The sequence below is a fragment of the Atta colombica genome, unplaced genomic scaffold (genome assembly GCF_001594045.1).
Source record: "Atta colombica isolate Treedump-2 unplaced genomic scaffold, Acol1.0 scaffold254, whole genome shotgun sequence".
Classification (NCBI taxonomy): Eukaryota; Metazoa; Arthropoda; class Insecta; order Hymenoptera; family Formicidae; genus Atta; species Atta colombica.
In genome coordinates, this window is record NW_017259353.1 from 1,945,211 (window position 1) to 1,955,475 (window position 10,265).

Genomic DNA, 10,265 nt, shown 5'->3' on the forward strand with positions numbered 1-10,265 from the left:
AAATTGTGATAAAATGCGCTTGAGCTTCTTATTGGATAACAAGTAGATTAAAAAAATTTTATAAAATTGTACTATTCAAGTTTGATCCCATACATCAATAAATAATTATTTATCAAGTCAATATTTATATAAAGTTAAAGATTATCATTGTTGATTATCATTGTCATGTAGTTATTTGATACATTGCATTTAGATATTATAAGTTTTTCAGCCTTGATTAACTTCTGGTTTTATGATTTGTGCATGAGAGACAGTTTACATTTAACATTTGTATTAGAGTGTTGAAGATCGAACCGTTTATATATACTGTATTAATGACATTCAGAAATTGTGAAATATTGTAAAATCACACTTTTTTGAGCTTCTTTTCATTGAACAGCAAGGAGATTTAAAAAATTTGTTTTTATATCATTGTAATATTCAAGTCACATCGCATATATCAGTAAATAATTATTTATCAAATCAATAGCTTGTGGATGTAAATTATCACCATAATGAAATCATTTTAGATATTATATTTAGATATCATAAGTTTATAAGTTTTCCTTGATCAGTTTCCGGATATTTCATGTATACGCATAATAATTATATATATTAGTAGAAAGTTAATGACATAAAGAATATGCGCGATAAACAATCTTTTACTAATGCCATGTCATCATAACGGTTTATTCAGAATATTTTCTTTCACTCTATCTTTTTTATCCTTCGGCATCGTCAAGGCAGTACTTCGCAAGCACCACGTCTAAGTTCTAAAAAAGGAGTGTACAATCACAAAAATGCATTTACAGTCATCTACTTCCACCAGTGTTCATCATCATTTACCTGTCTCTTCTTTATTAGTCCTGTTACCTTCAAAATCTTCAAGGCATATTTGATTACATTATATAATGTTCCCGTTAGAATATTACGATAAATTTCAATTGACGGCAACTCCTGCTTACTATATCTTCGTCCATTATCCACCATTTCGAGCATCATCGCCCTATTTATCTTTCCATATTATGTTCACAACACTCTGAATCAAAAAATGATCTCATAATCGATATGCTATATTTACTGCGTTAAAGCCACTCTCGTAGATCTGTAACGGTTTTCACCCGGCAGCTGTAATCGTCTATTCGACCTTCCTCCACTCGTCCTTCCGCTCACGATTACACCGGAGGCATTCGACATGCGGTCATCAGAATAGCTCTGCATCAGCTCTTCATTGGTGAATCGGTCGCATGCCTTGCGGTTAAGAGGTCCACAGGTTCGAATCGTCGGTATCGATTCGGGGCTGATGCCAGACACCGCGTAATAGATCTCTATTTATTCGATTTAGTACACAATCGAATGAAACATTTTCTTAGCCATCTCTGTTTTCTAGATCTTAATAGTATAATCAAATTTAATTTTATAGATTTGCTCTTTCTTTTTAAATAGAAAAACTCTCCGTGGAAAATATAAAAACAACAATGAAAATTACAGATGTTTTATTATTAAATAGTTTACTAGATCTTAAATCGATGTAATTCAAGATTGATTTATCTAAGAAGAGTATAGACGTAAAAAATTTGATTCAATGGCTACTCTTAAGAATATTATTCAAATGAAACTTTTTCTCTCAGATTCAAGATATCAATTCAGGTTAAAGTTACCCGACTGTCGAATCTTGACATTATCCGCAATGGTTGCCACAAAATATGCGATCGTTCCGATCGCGTGGCTTTTGCGGTCGTAGGAAGAAACGTACAGACCAGACACCGCACCAAAACAGTGAAATCGATCCGTGTCTGACGGCAGACGCCACATAATGGATCACTGGTGCTCCAGTCTCCCTCTGCATCTCCACCTCTTCCTCCCCTTTCTTCCGTGCTCTGTATCTTCGAGGTCTGTGCGGACGTTTGGATCGCGATGCCTCGCGGTGGCTCTCGCGCGGATTCTGGTCCCTGAGGGGACCCGAAAACCTAGCCTCAAAACGTACACGGATAATTGGGGATAATGCCGGGGTTGCCGAGGCTCCGTAATTGCACGAGACCAGGCCCTTTCCAGGTCTCGCGCTCCCCACGATCTCTTCCTCCGCTCGGCTCGCTTGGCTCTCGCGCTAGCTGTCTGTTCGTCTGTCCGTTTGTTCTTTCGTTCATTCGTTCGTTCTGGTAACGTCCGTCTGTCGACCGCTTTCGCAGAACCCGATAGTACTAATTCGTCGGTTTGTTTCGTGCTGCCGTGTTATTACAGTCCGGACCCACGTAGAGTGGGTCAACGCGGATCGTCAAGTTCCTGCAATCCGCGGCGAAATGCGGCCGCGGCTGCTTTTGACCCCGAAAACCGGCGATTTCAAGAAAGTGTTCTTGAAAATTATTTTATTGTACACATCGTGTCATGTTACATTCTTTTAATGATTGCTTGTGTCGTTTGACAACAAGAACATCGCTCCATTTTATTTAGGCCGAAGTGTCCGACAGGACACCGGTATGGTGAAAGTAGCAGACTGTTAGGTAACCAATAATGAGCAAATTATAGATATAGCAATAAAGTAATAACATGTTGTATTACTGATGATTTGCATGGATAGCATAAGACATATTAATCATATGATATGCAATAACGATATTATTTCGCTGTTCGGTCTAAGTCAACTTTCAATAGTTGCATAGAAGCATAATTTCTTAATTAAGATATGTATAAATATCTGCCAATAATCATTATCAATAACATAAATATAATTAAATTATAATGAAAAATGATATGACCAAAAAAAACTGTGATTTAAATGAAAATACGAATAAGGAGATACAATTTTACATTCATCTAAAAATATTATTCTTTGACATGAATATGTAACTGATCGATAATTGTATATCGCGAAAAATAAGCGAAGCGAGGAAATAAATAAAAAAAAAAAAACGACTGAAGAAAATAATTAGAGAAAAATGAGTAGAAGGATGAATTCAGGAAGAAATGTCCCTTTAAAATTGTGCATTGCGAAGACAGGTTTATGGAATGCGTCCCAAAGAAAGCTACGAAAAAGTTATTTTTACTAGCGGAAAGGTTTGTGACTAATAATTAGCAGTTTACTGCGCCGAATAAATTTCATTAAGGCATAACGCTCTTCGCGATTGATTCTCCAGTAGGTCTCGTTTTACTTTCAGAGAATCTTCAAAAATTTTAAAATTGTTGTTTGTCAGCGAATCAAATTTATAGTATCTTAAGAATTTACAGCCTGTTTGCTTTGCTCAAATTATTCTTCGATTCAATGTGAAACATCTTTCTTGTATACTTTCTCAATTATATCAATTTTCAATACAATAATCAGTTTCATTTTCTAATTATTGAACTCTTTAAGTATATATTTAAAATTGCTTTCTTAACCTTTCGATGCCACTCCTAGTATGGCATACCTATAAGGTTTCTTATATTTTGCTTTGTGTTGTAACTTTTCTATTAATACAATTGCTATCGTTATATGTGTATTTCTTGACATTTGGAGTTTTGATTTTAAAAAACTTTGATATAATTAATTTTTGTTTGCTATATGTTTATTTATAGATGATATTCTTTACAATAGCCAGTGGCAATTACGTAGCAAAATGATATAGCGTGGCACCAAGATTCTATTACATTTTCGAATTTTTACGCGAAGTCATTTTTTTCTTTAAGAAAAAGATCATTTATTAATATCAGAAATATAGAAATTATTAACTTTTTCAATGTAGGAAAAGTTAATAATTTCTACGAGATTAATAAACGATTAAGAAAATATTAATAAATGATTAAGGAAATTTTCCTTATCTAATATCCATGAAAAAGAACATTAGCATTAATGCATATTTAATAGATCTTAATGCATGTAAGTATCTAACGTCGAATGATTAATACTTCAAGAGTAATGATTATTTAATCATTAACGATATTCCATCACACCTCCTGAAGGCACACTTTTATTTGGATCTAAATACCATTTTTCTTCCTTCCCTAGGTTGAAATCAGCACGAAGGTAAAAATAACATAATGACAAACAAATCTCATCATCATAGAACTGTAAGTAACACGCTCTACAGTCAATGAACTTAAATTACATCAGATCGAGTTTGATACAATTATCCAATCCGCTAATAAAACAAGGGTAAACCTCACTCGCTTCTACTTTCATGTGAATGAAAGTTGATGCATTTATAGCCGTTTCTTATCAAGTAAAAGGTTTTACGTACACAAAAAGAAAAGGAAAACTTGTAATAAAAAACTTGTTCTAAATAAGTAATTATTTTTAGGAGTACAGAGTAACATTATATTTTATTTACTACTATAACAAATCAATAAATAAATATAATTGTTAATATTTATCGTTCATTTAATTATAAAAGTTAAAGAATTGATGGAAAAAAGCCAATCGATCTTCTTATACACGAACACTTCGCATGACTATTTATTATTCATTCGAGTAAGCCGCGATTTTTGAGGCATTAGAAATTCATGGACGGAACAGCTGTATATTCACCTGGCCTATACCTAGCCACAATCATTGATCGCGTGTCGGGCATCTGAAAACACGCGTATGCATTGTTCGGATCGCAATGTACAAAAGTTCTTCCCCATATAAATTCCATCAATTGATAAAATGATGCACGCTATTTATATTCGCATTGTGATCAAAATATAATCTATAATTTCAAATTAAAATTAGTTTAATTAAATTCGTACAAAATTCTGATTTCTTCAATCTTAAGAAATGAAAAGTAAATAACATGAAATTATACATATATCTATTTAATTAAATAGATATATATATATATATATATATATATAAAATAAATAACGATATACGGATCAATGATATTCCTAATTATTTTATATGAATTAATTAAGAATCATTTGATTAAATCGATGTACAATATTAGAAGAGAAAGAAGATGATATCAGGACTGATCTCCATATATCGGTATCTTCTAAACAGACAACATTACAAATTAGCAGATAATCAATTCGCTTGGACTTCCGGCGTGCTTAAGCAAACAAATGACAGAACCCATAGCGCGGCTCGTAAAATTTTTAGTAATTAGAGGCTGCTGGAGGCGCAGGGCGGAGTCAGGACCAGGCTTAACATCGTTTCTTCACTTTCTTCGTATGGACGCATACTCCGCTACGAATGGGATCGCGCGCAAAAAGAGTGCAGCAAGTCTAATTTTACCAAGGGCGACAAAACCGGCGTAAAATTTGCATATAGATAGGGTCATGCAATAACAGAGACGTAGAAACGAGTTCATAGGATTCCAGAGTTTTTCTCCTAAAACTCGACCATTTCTCAATTTTCTCGGAATCCTGTGGCTAGCGTGAAATGCATGTTCCGAGACACCGCACAGTTTCTTTCCAAGTGCTACCCAGATCGAACGATATATGTAATTGTTACGCGCGAGTTCTTATCACGAACAATAGACAGGAAATTTAATACGTCGTTATCATTTATAATTATTATATTCTATCAATGTGTGTGTGTGTGTGTGTGTGTGTGTGTGTGTGTGTATGTGCTCAGTAATATTTAGCAATTCTATATGCGTTCATACAATTGTAAACGGAAAAGATACTTCCTTGCGCTTGATTCAAATCTTAAATGAAATAGATTAGTCAATTCATAATTCATATACATTGTAATAAATACAGTAAGAAAACAATAGTAAGAGAACTAAAACATCTTAGTAGTTACTTTATTATTAAATATTCTAACTTGTTCCCCAGAACTTCTAAACACCTGAAAGCAACGTGATAAAGTGAAATATATATGAGGTATATGTGAGAAAAAAAAATTTAATTTCAAAATCGTTTACAAAAGAAGCTTGAAAGCTACTTTGTAATTACTTCGATTTAATAATAGTCAAATTAATGATGACTGTTTATTATCGTGCACGCGTCGCAAGGTACGAAAGGTTTCACAGAAAATCGTCAAATCCAAAGCCGCCAATTTGAAGGGTTTCAATTCTTCACACTCGGCGGCAGTTCCAGTTCCTCATATGAAAGTTTCCGTCATCACACGCGATACCCGAAGATCTCGATTGGTAGCCGACCGTAATGCCTGATCGACGGCGCCAGAATCCGAGGAACCCGGTCGCGTCGCCCGTCGCTGTGAGACACATCGGCACATTCGGGCTATCATTAGCCGCATCTGCTGCGCGGTTGCGAGAGGAAAGATATAAAAAAAGGCTGTAATTACCACCTTAAACGACGTATATTCCTTCATTCTTATGTCTCAGTCTTTGTTTCCGTGGCCGCGGGTTCATCGTATCATCGTTAAAATGATCCTCCGTGGCCAGCTCGGGTCGAAGGTGCCCATTTAGAGCCTGGGGCTTTAGGCGTGTTTCGACTATTTCTTCTATCCGATATGGATGTATTCTGTCTCGTTTTCGAAGAAATGAGACACGAATAGATGTCGCGCACTCTTCATCATTAATTTCATCAAAAATAATTCAAACATTTTTCAATTTTAATCATTTATATCTGATTAATAGATACATCAAGATGTTTCTTACATAATTTTAAACAAATGTGTCTGCTAATAATTTCTAAATTACATTTAATAATTTATTATTTTAAATATGAGAATTTGGCAATTTGATCTAATTTACACAAAAGTATTAAAATTATTGCGAAGACCGATGAGTAGTAGCAGGTGCTAATGTTTTTGCCGTCGGAAAGACAAATGAATGTTTCGACGTGCATGCTTTGCACGTTTGGAAGAAATTGCCGACGGTGATTTCGTGCGGCAAGTTCAATCAGTAGAGAACTTTTTAAAATCAATGAAGGACATCCGCGTGATCGAGATCGCGATTAAGCGTCCTTGTGGTAGTTCAAGGCTGAAGTGTCTCGGACAAGATGAAATCGGGAGGTGGACCAAATCGCCCGCGGCTCCATCGAAATCCGTGAACGAGTTTCGGTACATTGATCGAGAACAGGAGTCCGTTCGATAACTAGGAGGATCTTATCTTAGGGGGCTCCCAGTTTCGACGGTCGCTTTACCTCGAGCTCTTAAAGGATATACCCTCGAGGGACGACCGTGCTTTGAGGGCGCCGCATCGCGCCAACCACGCCTCTTCCACCGTTATTTACCTCCGTCCTCTTCGCCCTTGCGATTTTGCCTTCTTCTCCCCCTTTTTCGACATTGGTCCACCAAGCCCGGGAGCGATAGATACCTTCGGCAATAATGGACGCAACTGGTCCGTCGATCTCGTCAATTTTACGAAGAATCGTAACGTATACGGAAGATCTTCGCGTCGAATGCAATATTTGCTATAATTTAGCGAATAATAGCAAAATTGCACAACATAACAAACTTGTACAACAATATTATTGTTTTAATTTATGGATTCGAATATAATAATCATAACTTTATTTTCCTTTAATTAATTGTAAAAATTAAAGTAATCATAGTATTACTGTATATATAAAAGTTGCATTATGTAATTAGAAATTAATGACAAAATTTCTAATATTAACAATAAATGATTTTACATAGCGTTTATATATGTATACATAAACAATAAATTTTATATATATGTATTAGATTTAAACATTAGATTTAAATTTGATTTTAGGTTTAAAAACAACTGGTAATATGTGATCTATTTGCAATGATATCTGGAATTATAGATCTGATAAATTTACACTATATTATAAAATACCAATATAAAATACCAATGGATTAAGTATCAGCCAAATAATTCTTATACCATTGGATATTATCTTTACAATACCTAGCACTCAAAGCTCAACTACTACTATTATGATACGGTAAAGAATAATGCGTCTAATAAGTATATCTCCGTGTTATCTGATTTTGTAAACTGACATTTTAATGCCGACTTGTTATGTGCTTTCTGAAATTACCAGTGGACAATGCGTAGCGTCTTTATGCATCCATTAATGGTCATAAGTCGAGAAAACACAAGCGCTTGTAAGTGCCACGTCGCATACTGTGATATTTACGATATCTTAACGTCGAGATAATACCCGCGTTTAACTTTAACACACATTTAAAGATGATTCTGTCAAAACAATTTTACATCGGCAAAACAAACTTCAGAAAAATCTATGCTTTAATTTTTATCGTGATCGACTTCTGGGAATAGTTTTTAGCACGATCGATTTTTTTGCATTCTTCATTTTTTCTCGATGACTGAAAGAGCGAAGAATGTTCTCCTCATAGCATCAAAGTCTTTAATAGCACCCAGCTCTAGATCAGATAAGTTCTAACAACGTTACGTCATGTAGATCGCCTTGGGGGCTATAAAGGATCATCGACATCCCTCTTGAACTTCCTTCTTTCTTTTATTGCAATAACCTCGATATCCGAAATTCTTGCGTAGAGCAGAAAAGTGCTCACGGCTGAATAAGGGACGAAGAAAAGAAACTTTGAGCACAAAGTGAACACCCCCGTGAGGATGTAACTTCCAAGGATATAAATCTCCCGGGACAGTGATGCTCCTGCCGCCGGCAGGGAATTTAAGAAGAATTCATTCGGGGAGGCGCTATATGTTGAAGATGAAGAAGCTGTGCAGGATAGCGAATTCTTTTTGACAACTAATAATTAAAAATCGTCTGTTAATAGCTGATTGATTATTTCTATCAATCAAGACAGTCAATTCTATATTTTCAAAACTATTTTTCAAGCTACTATAATTGAACTTCCAATTTCTGAATAAAATAAAAAAATTGCAAAGTTTTATTAGCTATGGGATAATAATACTTAATTTGCTTTAGATAATGTATCACTAGTAAGTACGTAAATATCTCAATTACATATCGATTTTCATAATCTTATAATTATTAGTAAATTCTAACGTTAAGAGTTCTTCTTGAACAAACTGAAACATTGAAACAGATATCATCGGCCTGTGTAACACAAGTAGCTATTAAGCTATAACCTATTTAGAAGCCTATTCCATCGGCTAGCTTAGGTAATATCTATCGCACATGTGCACATTCCCATTATACCAAACATTCGAAGTAAAACACTTAGCAAAATAACAGAGGAAAGAAAGTAAACTTTTACGGGAAATCGTACTTGATCAGTCTTCACTATCACAGCAATGCTATACATGTAAAAATTACGTATAACGCCTAGCGGAAGAGATGAACATTCTCCAAAATGGCGACCATCTGCGCTGCACGCACTCGATAGCACGAGTAATCACGCACATGTCTTGAAGCTAAAAACTTTCCTTGACATTTCACGATTCTCATGCGTGTCCTTATAACATGTGCGAGAACACTTCATTCTGATGTCACTATAAGGGAAATAATACAATCGATATATTACGTCACCTGTCACAATTTCGACGAATCGCAAGGTTGATGGGCGAGTTGATGCGCGACGGGGATTCTACAAGGATTATTCTTCAAGGTCATTAAGATGGCGGCTATCGACGCACGTCTCGGCGCTGAAGAAGTCGCGGAGTCATCCCCCGTTAAAGTGACATTCGGGAACACGTTGGTCCCGTTGCGGATCGGAGCGCACGAGACGGACAGGTGTAACGCGCAGCGGCAGTAGACACCAACTGATCTCACATAACAACGGCCGATAAAATTGTTGCGTTTCTACCAAAAATTATCCTCTTTTTTTCCCTCGCGGTATAAAAAGTACAAAATTGTGGTAATTTAGCCCCCACCAAAACGGTGATGGCGACGGTGGCGGCGGTAGCGCTGCTCCGCTTGTTGCTTATGGAGAAGAGGAGAGGCATCGAAGGCACGAGTGTGAGAGAGAGAAAGAGAGAGAGAGAGAGAGAAAGAGAGAGAGAGAAAGAATTCCAGAAAGAAGAAGAAGGAGAGTGATAACGCAAGACGAGGAGAAAACTGCAAAGAGAATGAGAGAGGTAGAGGGAAGAGGTAGATAGAGAGACGGAGACGAAACGAAGGCCTTTCGCTTGTGAATACACCGCACTAACAACGCGGGACAATTATGGTTCAATATAGCCGACGTTAATAGCAATAGCGACTGCTTCGCACGCTCGGCATTCTTCATGTTCCCGCTTCTATTCCGTATGGAAAAAAAAATATGTATTGCACGGAATTTACGTTTCATACCATACGCGCTAAATCACATGTATGATAACCAATCAATAATTGTCAAATAATAATAATAACAACATTGAAGAAAAAACAAACATACCTACAGAAAATTATTTTCATATAATTTAAGTGAACAATAAAATACATACAATAAGCACTTATTTAATTTTTTTTTTTTTTTGATCGTAAGAGAACTGTCAATTTAATACTATCTAAGCAAACTACGT